This window comes from Oncorhynchus masou, chromosome 24 (assembly GCF_036934945.1).
Source record: "Oncorhynchus masou masou isolate Uvic2021 chromosome 24, UVic_Omas_1.1, whole genome shotgun sequence".
Lineage (NCBI taxonomy): Eukaryota > Metazoa > Chordata > Actinopteri > Salmoniformes > Salmonidae > Oncorhynchus > Oncorhynchus masou.
The window spans coordinates 58365989-58379865 of NC_088235.1; the positions used below are offsets into that span (position 1 = coordinate 58365989).

At 39.9% G+C, this 13877-nt stretch overlaps 1 pseudogene; it reads left to right on the forward strand.

Moving 5' to 3' along the window:
- Positions 1–176: 176 nt before the first annotated feature.
- LOC135512382 (inactive ubiquitin carboxyl-terminal hydrolase 54-like) overlaps positions 177–13877 on the forward strand; it is a 129047-nt pseudogene continuing 115346 nt past the window's right edge.

Sequence of the window (13877 nt, forward strand, 5' to 3'; positions counted from 1 at the left end):
TCATTTATGCATTTGCTTATGACCACTGTAACATGGCATTTGATTACAATTTAATATATTTTTGTACGTGTTATCAACGTTGCAGTTTTCAAATTTGAGCTTTTATTTTGATGGTTTCCTCATTACCATACAAAGTGACGCCCTCATTTGTGCTGCAGGCAGAATAGTAGTCCGGACAAGGCACAAAACAGCATCGGGACTGAAAAGGTAAGTCGGCTACCTACAAACTTGATAACTAGCCCAAATTATAAACTGGAAGAATTTACATCAAAATACATATTTAGCGCACGATTTAACATGGACATAAACATTCTGCAATTGCGTGTAAGTGCACGCTAGTCCTGTGATAAAATGAGAGTGACGTTCACCGCATAGGGATGCCTTGCAAGAATCCAATGTGCTGCCTTGCAAGAGAGGATGCTCTGCACCGTATCCACAGCACATTGGACTTCGACTCTGTTATCTAACTGGCTCACTTTTTGAATTGGAATACACGCACATAGCCATAGCCACACACTGTATATTGTAGCCACATTGCTTGCTACTACCAAGTAGTCAATGTACATGCACGATGTGCTAGCCTTGATACGGATCGTCTCCAACGGTGTTTACCAGTTGAACAGGACAGGAGTGATTCACGGATACATTCCGGACCTTTTAGATTTCTTGCAAGCAATGTTGATTTATTTTAACTTAGATAGCTATAGCTAAAATCAATTCAATATGCTACTTGCTGTTATGAACACATACTAATCAAGATGCATGGAAATACATACACTCTAAAAACAAAAGGTTCCAGGAGTTTCCTTTAGGGGTTCTTCAAATTGAAACTGTGGGGGAACCCCTATAAGTTATTTCAAATAACCCCTTTTAATGGATCTTCAAATAACCTTTTGTGGTAAATTTGTGATCTACCTCCCTCCCCTATTATTATTAATAATAGTAATAATAATTAGTAATAATAATAATAATAAGCATAACAATTTTAACACGATATTTGAGTTGTTAGTGTGTATTACGATTTTAGTGACAAAGGAGAAAAACAATCCTAAAACGATGCACACTCTCAGCAGAGCCCCAAGTCCAACGGGTATATCCTCTGGCGTGTTGATGTTCATGTGTTGATGTTCTCCGTGTCCGTAGCCATAATTATTTTAGAGTGCATGGTGATCGAACAGGTTTCCTGTGAATCCCCCCCAAAAGTGTTATACAGATTATTAACAAAACATGCACACAGCAGTATTCATACCTTGGTTTTTGTGGTAAATGTGAATGAAAAAAACTGTTTTAATAATGGTTTTCATAAACATACCTTGTCCATAATGTAGAGGTCTATGGGATTTTCATTGAAGAGGTAAGGGAGGAGGATGGTACATGTGATCTGCAAAACATACCAATACCAATTGACATACCTTTGTATGCCTCCTCGTCTGTATACCTGCAGACACAGAAGTGAGCAGTTCAGTCATCTGCACCCAATACAGCTAGCCTTCAACATATTCTTATAGCCTACAGTACATATTCTTACCTTTTTGCTGTTGATATCCATTGAATTGTGTCCATTTTCTCTTTTAGAAAGATTTGCACGAAAATGGAAAAATAGATGGTATCCTCAAAAAACAACATCAATTTAGATCATACATACCTTGTCGTAAATTAAAGAAATCTTTACATTTTTCAGTTAAGTGCCTGCACCTGCTGTCCTTTCAAATTCAAATCCCAACATTCCAGTTGTGCAGTTCGGTTCCTGCAAGAACCCCCACAAACTGAGGAGGTTCCTCAATGAACCCCACCTCCTATGGGGTTCTTGGGCGAACCTTTTGTGGGACATTTTCAGTGCCAGAACCTTAAGGTTCTTCTAAGAACTTTGAGGATCTTAGAATAACCCTTGTTGAACCCCTAATCAAATCAAATTTAATTTGTCACATCCACATGGTTAGCAGATGTTAATGTGAGTGTAGCGAAATGCTTGTGCTGCTAGTTCCGACCATGTAGTAATATCTAGCAAGTAATCAAACAATTTCACAACAACTACCTTATACACACAAGTGTAAAAGAATGAATAAGAATATGTACATAAAAATATATGGATGAGCGATGGCCGAACAGCATAGGCAAGATGCAGTAGAGTACAGTATATACATATGAGATGAGTAATGTAGGGTATGTTTTTTTTTTTTAAAATTTTTACCTTTATTTTACTAGGCAAGTCAGTTAAGAACAAATTCTTATTTTCAATGACGGCCTAGGAACAGTGGGTTAACTGCCTGTTCAGGGGAAGAACGACAGATTTTGTACCTTGTCAGCTCGGGGATTTGAACTTGCAACCTTTCGGTTACTATTCCAATGCTCTAACCACTAGGCTACACTGCCGTAAACATTATATAAAGTGGCATTGTTTAAATTGAATAGTGATACATTTATTACATCCAATTTGTAATTATTAAAGTGGCTAGAGATGGCTAGAGATGAGTCAGTATGTTGGCAGCAGCCACTCAATGTTAGTGATGGCTGTTTAACAGTCTGATGGCCTTGAGATAGAAGCTATGTTTCAGTCTCTTGGTCCCAGCTTTGATGCACCTGTACTGACCTCGCCTTCTGGATGATAGCGGGGTGAACAGGCAGTGGCTCGGGTGGTTGTTGTCCTTGATGATCTTTTTGGCCTTCCTGTGACATCGGGTGGTGTAGGTGTCCTGGAGGGCAGGTAGTTTGCCCCCGGTGATGCGTTGTGCAGACCTCACTACCCTCTGGAGAGCCTTACGGTTGTGGGCGGAGCAGTTGCCATACCAGGCGGTGATACAGCCTGACAGGATGCTCTCGATTGTGCATCTGTAAAAGTTTGTGAGTGTTTTTTGGTGACAAGCCAAATTTCTTCAGCCTCCTGAGGTTGAAAAGGCGCTGCTGCGCCTTCTTCACCATGCTCTGTGTGGTTGGACCATTTCAATTTGTCTGTGATGTGTACGCCGAGGAACTTAAAACTTTCCACCTTCTCCACTACTGTCCCGTCGATGTGGATAGGGGGGTGCTCCCTCTGCTGTTTCCTGAAGTCCACGATCATCTCCTTTGTTTTGTTGACGTTGAGTGTGAGGTTATTTTCCTGACACAAAACTCAGAGGGCCCTCACCTCCTCTCTGTAGGCCGTCTCGTCGTTGTTGGTAATCAAGCCCACCACTGTAGTGTTGTCTGTAAACCCGATGATTGAGTTGGAGGCGTGCATGGCCACGCAGTCATGGGTGAACAGGGAGTACAGGAGAGGGCTGAGAACGCACCCTTGTGGGGCCACAGTGTTGAGGATCAGTGGGGTGAAGATGTTGCTACCTACCCTCACCACCTGGGGGCGGCCCGTCTGGAAGTCCAAGACCCAGTTGCACAGGGTGGAGTCGAGACGCAGGGTCTCAGGCTTAATGACGAGTTTGGAGGGTACTATGTTGTTAAATGCTGAGCTGTAGTCGATGAACAGCATTCTTGCATAGGTATTCCTCTTGTCCAGATGGGTTAGGGCAGTGTGCAGTGTGCAGTGGGATTGCGATTGCGTCGTCTTGTGGACCTGTTGGGGCGGTAAGCAAATTGGAGTGCGTCTAGGGAGTCAAATCGGGTGGAGGTGATATGGTCCTTGACTAGTCTCTCAAAGCACTTCATGGTGACGGAAGTGAGTGCTGCGAGGCGATAGTCATGTAGCTCAGTTACCTTAGCTTTCTCGGGAACAAGAACAATTGTGGCCCTCTTGAAGCATGTGGGAACAGCAGACTGGGATAAGGATTGATTGAATATGTCCGTATTTTATCTAACGGGTGGCATCCACACCAGCCAGCTGGTCTGCGCATGACACAAATTTTTAAAGTGTAGTTTATCTTGTCTTGCCAACCTGCCTCTGTCTGTCACAATCACTTGATGGTATAATGTTAGCTTCTGAAGACAGAAGAAAATGATATATGTGTCACGCCTTGGTCATTGTATTTTGTGTTTTCGTTATATATTTGGTTAGGCCAGGGTGTGACATGGGTTTATGTATTGTATTTTCATATTGGGGTTTGTAGTATTTGGGATTGCGGCTGAGTAGGGGTGTTGTATAGGTTTGGCTGCCTGAGGCGGTTCTCAATCAGAGTCAGGTGATTCTCGTTGTCTCTGATTGGGAACCGTATTTAGGTAGCCTGGTTTTCACTTTGTATTTCGTGGGTGATTGTTCCTGTCTCTGTGTAGTGTTCACCAGATAGGCTGTAATAGGTTTCACGTTCCGTTTGTTGTTTGTATTTATTCGTTATTTCATGTATAGTTCCGTTATTTGTTTCATTAAAGAACATGAGTAACCAACACACTGCATTTCGGTCCGACTCTCTTTCGACAAACGAAGAACGTCGTTACAATATGGTGCATGCTCAAGAGATATTCTGTTTTATCTTTAACATTAACTAGAGGTCGACCGATTATGATTTTTTTCAATGCCGATACCGATTATTGGAGGACCAAAAAAAGCTGATACCGATTAATTTAAAAAACAATGTATTTGTAATAATGACAATTACAGCAATGCTGAATGACCACTTATTTTAACTTAATATAATACATCAATAAAATCAATTTAGCCTCAAATAAATAATGAAACATGTTCAATTTGGTTTAAATAATGCAAAAAAGAAAGTATAAGTGCAATATGTGCCATGTAAGAAAGCTAACGTTTAAGTTCCTTGCTCAAAACGTGAGTGCAAATGAAAGCTGGTGGTTTATTTTAACATGAGTCTTCAATATTCCCAGGTAAGAAGTTTTAGGTTGTAGTTATTATAGGAATTATAGGAATATTTCTCTCTATACGATTTGTATTTCATATACCTTTGACTATTGGATGTTCTTATAGGCACTTTAGTATTGCCAGTGTAAAAGTATAACTTCCGTCCCTCTCCTCGCCCCTACCTGAGCTCGAACCAGGAACACATCGACAACAACTCCAAGTCGCAGAGCGAGTGACATTTGAAGTGCTATTAGCGTGCACCCCGCTAACGAGCTAGCCATTTCACATCGGTTACACCAGCCTAATCTTGGGAGTTGATAGGCTTGAAGTCATTAACAGCGCAATGCTTGAAGCATTGTGAAGAGCTGCTGGCAAGACGCACAAAAGTGCTGTTTGAATGAATGCTTACGAGCCTGCTGGTGCCTACCATCGCTCAGTCAGACTGCTCTATCAAATCATAGACTTAATTATAACATAATAACACACAGAAATACGAGCCTTAGGTCATTAATATGGTCGAATCCGGAAACTATCATCACGAAAACAAAACCTTTAGTCTTTCAGTAAAATGCGGAACCGTTCTGTATTTTATCTAACGGGTGGCATCCATAAGTATAAATATACATTGCACAACCTTCAATATTATGTCATAATCCATAAAATTCTGGCAAATTAGTTCGCAACGAGCCAGGCGGCCCAAAATGTTGCATATACACTGACTGTGTGAAATGAAAGAAAAGTGACACAATTTCACCTGGTGAATATTGCCTGCTAACCTGGATTTCTTTTAGCTAAATATGCAGGTTTAAAAATATATACTTCTGTGTATTGATTTTAAGAAAGGCATTGATGTTTATGGTTAGGTACAGTCGTGCAACGATTGTGCTTTTTTCACAAATGCGTTTTTGTTAAATCATCCCCCGTTTGGCGAAGTTGGCTGTCTTTGTTAGGAAGAAATAGTCTTCACACAGTTCGCAACAAGTCAGGTGGCCCAAACTGCTGCATATATCCTGACTCTGTTGCAAGAGAAGTGACACAATTTCCCTAGTTAAAATAAATTCATGTTAGCAGGCAATATTAACTAAATATGCAGGTTTAAAAATATGTACTTGTGTATTGATTTTAAGAAAGGCATTGATGTTTTTGGTTAGGTACACGTTGGAGCAACAACAGTCCTTTTTCGCGAATACGCCACAACATCGATTATATGCAACGTAGGACAAGCTAGATAAACTAGTAATATCATCAACCCTGTGTAGTTTAGTGATTATGATTGATTGATTGATTGTTTTTTTATAAGATAAGTTTAATGCTAGCTAGCAACTTACCGTGGCTTCTTACTGCATTCACGTAACAGGTAGGCTCCTCGTGGAGTGCAATGTAAGGCAGGTGGTTAGAGCGTTGGACTAGTTAACCGTAAGGTTGCAACATCGAATTCCCGAGCTGACAAGGTAAAAATCTGTCGTTCTGCCCCTGAACAAGACAGTTAACCCACCATTCCTAGGCCGTCATTGAAAATAAGAATGTGTTCTTAACTGACTTTCCTACTTAAATAAAGGTGTAAAAAAATATATATTTTAAAAATCGGCCAAATCGGTGTCCAAAAATATCGATTTCCGATTGTTATGAAAACTTGAAATCGGCCCTAATTAATCGGCCATTCCGATTAATCGACCGACCTCTAATTCCAACCACAAAAATCTGCGTGACAGATGTATACATTTTTATTACATACTTGTGTGTGCTTCCATCATTGATACTAATGTTGATTAAGATAATGAATGTCATTTCACATTCACAATAATGCAGAACATTGTAGTAGAGCTGTGTTACAAAGTGTTACATAACATTGTAGCCTACCTGAGAAAGTATAGCTTAGTTGAGCAACCAGGACTCAGCGGCAGACATAACTGTACATCTGGGAAAGTATGATATGTTACGTTTCATATGGTATGCATTCATTTCTGGATGTCCATCATCCATTTTATATGAAATGTTACAAATTACAATTTGAATGATATGTTACGAATTGGAATTAGTATTTGCTTAGCTTATGATATGTTACAAATTACAATTTGTTGTGGCTAACGTTAGCTAGGTGGCTAACGCTAACATTAGCTACGTGGCTAATGCTAACATTAGCTAGGTGGCTAACATTAGCTCGGTGTTAAGGTTAGGAGTTAGGTTTTTATTTTTTTATATTATTATTTTTCTCCCCAATTTTGTGGTATCCAATTGGTAGTTACATTCCTGTTCCATCGCTGCAACTTCCGTACAGGCTCAGGAGAGGTCGAGAGCCGTGTGTCCTCTGAAACACAACCCAGCCAAGCCGCACTGCTTCTTGACACAACGCCTGCTTAACCCGGAAGCCAGCCGCACCAATGTGTCAGAGGAAGCACCATACACCTGGCAACCATGTCAGTGTGCATTGCGCCTGGCCCGCCACAGGAGTCGCTAGTGCGCGATGGGACAGGAGCAATGGTGCGGCTGGCTTCCCGGACGACGCTGGGTCAATTGTGCGCTGCCCCATGGGCCTCCCGGTTGCGGCCGGCTGTGACAGAGCCTGGACTCGAACCAGGTTCTATAGTGCCTTAAACCACTGCGCCACTCGGGAGGCCCCAGGATTTAGGTTAACCTCTTTGAACTCTAGGGGTAGTATTTCATTTTTGGATAAAAAAACGTTCCCGTTTTAAACAAGATATTTTGTCACGAAAAGATGCTCGACTATGCATATAATTGACAGCTTTGGAAAGAAAACACTCTGACGTTTCCAAAACTGCAAAGATATTATCTGTGAGTGCCACAGAACTGATGCTACAGGCGAAACCAAGATGAAACTTCAAACAGGAAATGAGCAAAATCTTTGAAGCACTGTTTTCCAATGTCTCCTTATATGGCTGTGAATGCGCAACGAGAGAGCCCACAATTTCTGCCGTTTCCCCAAGGTGTCTGCAGCATTGTGACGTATTTGTAGGCATATCATTGGAAGATTGACCATAAGAGACCACATTTACCTGGTGTCCGCCCGGTGTCCTGCGTCGAAATTGGTGCGTAAACCTCAGCTGCAAGTATTTTTCCATTTAATTCAGAGAAGAAAGCAGACTTCCACAAATGATATATCAATGAAGAGATATGTGAAAAACACCTTGATGATTGATTCTAAACAACGTTTGCCATGTTTCAGTCGATATTATGGAGTTAATTTGGAAAAAAGTTTGGCATTTTGGTGACTGAATTTTCGGGGGTTTTTTGGTAGCCAAAAGTGATGTACAAAACGGAGCGATTTCTCTTACACAAAGAATCTTTCAGGAAAAACTGAACATTTGCTATCTCACTGAGAGTCTCCTCATTGAAAACATCCGAAGTTCTTCAAAGGTAAATGATTTTATTTGAATGCTTTTCTGGTTTTTGTGAAAGTGTTGCCCGCTAAATGCTATGCTAAATGCTACGCTAGCTATCAATACTCTTACACAAATGCTTGTTTTGCTATGTTTGAAAAGCATATTTTGAAAATCTGAGATGACAGTGTTGTTAAGAAAAGGCTAAGCTTGAGAGCTAGCATATTTATTTCATTTCATTTGCGATTTTCATAAATAGTTAACGTTACGTTATGCTAATGAGCTTGAGGCTATAACTGGATACAGGTTTTTTCGTAGCCAAACGTGAACAAAACGGAGCGATTTGTCCTACACAAATAATATTTTTTGAAAAACTGAACATTTGCTATCTAACTGAGAGTCTCCTCATTGAAAACATCTGAAGTTCTTCAAAGGTAAATGATTTTATTTGAATGGTTTTCTTGTTTTTGTGAAAAGGTTGCTGGCTGAATTCTATAGGCTTATAGCTATGCAAGCTATCAATACTCTTACACAAATGCTTGTTTAGCTGTGGTTGAAAAGCATATTTTGAAAATCTGAGATGACAGTGTTGTTAACAAAAGTCTAAGCTTGAGAGCAAATATATTTATTTAATTTCATTTGCGATTTTCATGAATAGTTAACGTTGCGTTATGCTAATGAGCTTGAGGCTATAAATAGGATCCCGGATCCGGGATTGCTCGTCGCATGAAGTTAAAGGGTAAAGGTTAGGGTTAAGGGAAGGGTTAGCTAACATGCTAATTCGTTGCAAAGTAGCTAAAAAGTAGTAAGTATTTGCAAAGTTGCTAATTAGCACATATGCAAAAGTTGTCCATGATGAGATTCAAACACTAGACGTTTGCGTCATACGCCCGAAAAACCATTCTACTTTTGTTTTTGTCTTCAGTAACCTTCTGTGTCATGTAGCCACACCAAACATAACATATCATACTAATTTGATTCAGAGAGGTTGGATTAAATGCGAAAGACACAATTCAGTTGAATGCATTCAATTGTGCAACTGACTAGGTTGCACAACTTTCCTTTCCTTTCCTAATTTGAGTGTCCCGGATTTACTTTTATTATGTTACCTCTAGTCGATGAGACCAGGCTGAGTTGAGCGGTTTTTACACCGTGGAATAGTTTAGGCTGCATAAAGTTTAGAGCAAGGTGTAAAAGTAGACACGTGACAACATTATGGATTTAAAAAATATTATCATTTACTGACAGATATTAAAATGCTCATGTCTTGTTGCAAAGTGGAGGAATAGAGATAATATAGCCTATACTTGTGTGGCTACGATGTCCTGTGGGTGGGGGAAATATAGACCCTTTTATGTGTCACCTTTTGGGGGATAATCTGCCCTTGTCTACTGTAGGCTGCTCTTCACTTTCTCTTAACAGAGCTCTGTCATTGAGAAAGTACGTTCAGTAACATGCAGCTTTTCTGTCGTTTCATCCATTTTCATCCATTTTCAGTTGCATGTTATTGAATATCATTTCAATGACATGTATTCTGGGTAGGACTGTGGGAGATGCTGTATGTGTGATGTGGGTGTGAACATTCACCCCAGTTACATGCTCTTCCCCAGCACCCAAATTGATGTGTGTGGCACATTTATAATCAATCATTGGATTTTCTATATTATTCAGCACAGGCAGTGTTTTCTTACATAACATGATTGTAAATCTATTTTAAGACCCTTCTCTGACTAGACTCTGCTGTGTTTTCTGCTGAGGGGGAGAAAATAATAGGATTTTATCATTTCATCTATGATAGGTGGGAACGTATATAAACAGTCTGGAGAGAGATCTGAGGGATATACAGGTGTAGGATCTTAATTTGATCACCCTGTTGTAGGAGAACTTTCCTGCAATGCAGGAAATTCTAAACGTATATTGTATTTGAGGTTTAAAAAGGCTTCTGAAATGTCTACTTGGAAATTTCAGACTTGATTTTCCCTTATGAAAAAAGTATCAACCCCTACAAAAATGTCCATGAATTATAATCCACATAATAATTCACAGTTCCTGTTGCTGCAGGATTATTTGTCTGATGTAGCAAACTGGCTCAAATTAAGATTCCTACATCAGTAGCTAGGCTGACTGGTTGTGAATTGCTGATCTGTTACAACTCAAGATCTGCAGAATTTAGACAAACACAGAGAGACTTAGGCTAGAGAAGGAGAGAGAGTTTTTCTATGCTCCCACCAAAATGTAAAACACCAGACAGTTGTTTTCCTTCCTTTGCCTTAAGTGCTTATCCCATGTGAACGCAGCATAATGAACGAAATCGTGCAGACATGCATATCTTCGTAATACTCCTCTCAACCTGTAACATAATGCATCACATAGAAAATAAAATAAATAAATAAATAACACAAGCTCTGTAGAGTATGGAGAGAGAGGGGGTGATTAGATTAGTGCATGCTTTGATATCTCTGACCCAGCCCCTTCAGGTCTCTCTCTCTCTCTCCCCCCCTTTCTCTAGCAGAGATTAGCTGTGAAAATTAAATGTGAGTCTTGGCCTGCATGCCAAATTAGGCCATGGATTGTTATGTAAAATTTGGAGATGAATAACTTAACATACTGATGGGGTGTTCCCATGCATTCTTTTAGAGAAAGGGTGGGCAGGAGTGTTTGTGGATTGTTTTGGTAGGTGGTATAGCGTGCTTGAAAGTTGCAGGTGCAGCCGTTTAACTTTTATTAAGGTTCTTGCTGGAGGGGCCAACACAAAGCCAGGGCAGACTATAATATTCATTTTAAGGAGTTGGAAAAAAAATATTATTCAAAGCGGTTAGGCCAAGCCTATGCTCTGGGGAGGAAGGTCCCATATGAACAAATACTATAATATACTATGCTATAAATACTATAGCATTCATTGTAGTGTTTTTGCTGACTTTATTGTAGTATTAACGGTAGTATTGTCACCTTCTGACCTTAGTTCTTTTATTATGTTTTGGTCAGGGCGTGAGTTGGGTGGGTAGCCTTAGGTAGCCTTTTTTCACCTGTGTTTCGTGGGTGATTATTTTCTGTTCTGTGTTTTGTATTTCACCGTTCAGGACTGTTTCGTTCTCATTGTTTTTGTTTTGTGTTCATATAATAAATACAATATGGACACTTACCACGCTGCACATTGGTCCTCCGATCCTTCTTACTACTCCTCCTCAAAAGAAGAGGACGTGAATCGTCACAAGTATTTACTGTAGTATATTGTATTATTTACAGTTAACTATAGTATAAATACTGTAGTAAAATAAAACTATAGTATATACTATAATAATTACTATAGTGTTTTTGCAGATTGCACTATACTTTAGTATGACATCATTGTAGTAATTACTATAGCATTTTTGTTGTATTATTTTGTTTGACATAGACGTGGATGATTTCTCATTTGGGAAACTTACGGAAAAATACTAAAGGAGCAGATGTTCCAGGACCTTTTGGTGGGTAGGATAGTTTAGAGCTTCTGCTCTTTTCTATAACCTGTGGAGAACAAAATATAGTCTATACTTGGCTGGTAGGTTTCTTACTTATGGGTGGTACAAATTGTGACATGGGGGAGGGGAGTGGGCAGGGTATATGCAAATTAAATATTGTAGTATTTACTAGTTTTAAAAAAGTGTAGTGTTTTTGTGGACTGTAGTGTTTTTGCAGACATTACTGTAGTATTTACTACAGTGTTTTTTGTGGATAATACTGCAGTATTTACTGTAGTGTTATACAATATACTACATAATTATATAGTAAGTACACACATGATCGAGGGATATTACAGTGTGTAGTACAGTATTCTAAAGTATACTACAGTTTAATATAGAATTCTATTGTGCTGTACGATTCTATAGTAAACTGTAGTATTTTTTCCTGTGTGGTGCCTCTTATGTTTGTGATTAGAGGATTGTACCTACTTGTTTTATAACATGCTACTTTTTGAGGGAAAAAACAAACAGATTTTGCTTTAATTATGAAAATGCTATTCATAACATTTTCATACTCAGTCTAGGTAGTTAGATCACTACTCAGACTGAGGTTTGGATGTCTAGATTCAGCTCCAATGCTCTCCCCTCTATTAACCAGGACCTCAGTGACCTCCTTCATCAGGCAGGCCCGTCCTGGCAGACAGCTTTCTGTGCAAACTCAGATAAGCAGGAGAGAACCCCCCATGTTGTGATGTGCTATCTACACCTATTTATAATGCAAACAAGCCTGAGAACAGTGGATAAAAAGCATCATCTCTGTGAACGTCGGCCCGGTGATGCAAAAGCAGTAGTGCAAAACAGTACTGCCTCTCTTTTTGAAACTTAGAACACTCAGCATCTCCTTTGGTTTTGGATCTGTTGTATTTCTCCCATTAAAGTCCCACAAGTTATTTAATTGGAATTCTTTGGTCTAACAGATGTGAAATATGTGGCCACCCTTATCAATTTGTCATATAAGTGAGGATGGGTAGAAACGGGGGTAAATTCAATTCCTTTCCCAGCGGGAGGCTAGCGATGCACCTCTCTATAGCTACTGCTGCTCGGTCTACTGATCACCTGTTCCTACTGCGTCATGCTCCCATTAGACCCTCTGTGGCGGAGCGAACCAATGCCTGACACATCCATGGACCCGGAGCCAAGTTCCCTCCCCTCCCTCGTCCTGCACTCTATGCACAGGCCTGCTTATTTTCACCAACAGCAGCGGCCGTATGTTTTCTATCAGCTGTAATCTTTGCTGCAGAAATGGAACACGGCTAAGCATGATTTCTGAGAGGGGAAGTGCCAGAAATGAGAGTTGTTGTTAAACAGGAGTTATGCAGGCAGGTTTTCAGATGGGAATGGAGAGTGTAATACAGATGTAGCCTCTGGCTCAGTCACAATGTAATGCCTAATGCATTGAATCTGTGTGTAAGCAGTTAAGCTGAGGCAGTCTAGACTGGCCATTATGTAATAAGCTAGTCTCACCCAATGATGTATATATAAACCATGGTTTGCTGATGCTGTTGGCAAATGAGAGGCTTTGAAGCCACATTGGTACTCTCCAGAAGGAGCGGAAGGAATGGAATTCTACAGTATTTCAATAAAATGTTTTAAGGACAAAATTCAGCGTATTTTAGTAATACATTTGTTGAAGTGGCGACAGTAATATTTAAAAAATATATATACTTTAAGGAACTGTGTAAAAAAAAAGTAATTTTAATGTTCAGTTCACATAAAATAATGTATAAGTATGGATTAAGGTGTCTGTAAAATAGATTAATATATTATATAGATTAATATACTTGCATTTCCATATCTTCCAACATCTTATTTACAATGGGGGAGTACCAAAATGGCTCTGCATTGGCTTCAATCCAGCGCCATCCAGTGTTTATTCACGTCATTGGTCTCACCACCTCATCCATTACCCTTTCACTTGTTCATTCAACTCTTTCTGATCTGTTGTTGTAACTTGTTTGGGTGGGATGCAGAGTGATTCCGTTTTCATTATTTAAGTATCTGCATTATTGAGAGGTCAGTCCACCTGAGCACAGGAGTCAGCACTGACATCATTGTTAAATGGATTCAGAAGAAGAAGCTTGTTCTGCCAAATGTATTGCCACAGCTGTTTTGTGTATGTGGAGGGAGGGAGAGGAGGGGTGCATTTAATGTTCAATGTTGCACAGGGAATGGAGGGGTGGATGCCCTCAGGCACTCGGGCTTGTGTCTCAGGCTTTTGTCTGTTTCCAGGTCACTGAACCATGCCCTCACAGGCTACAACACAGCTCCAGCCGGATTTCATCAGTGGACCATTGGCCATTTCTACTCATA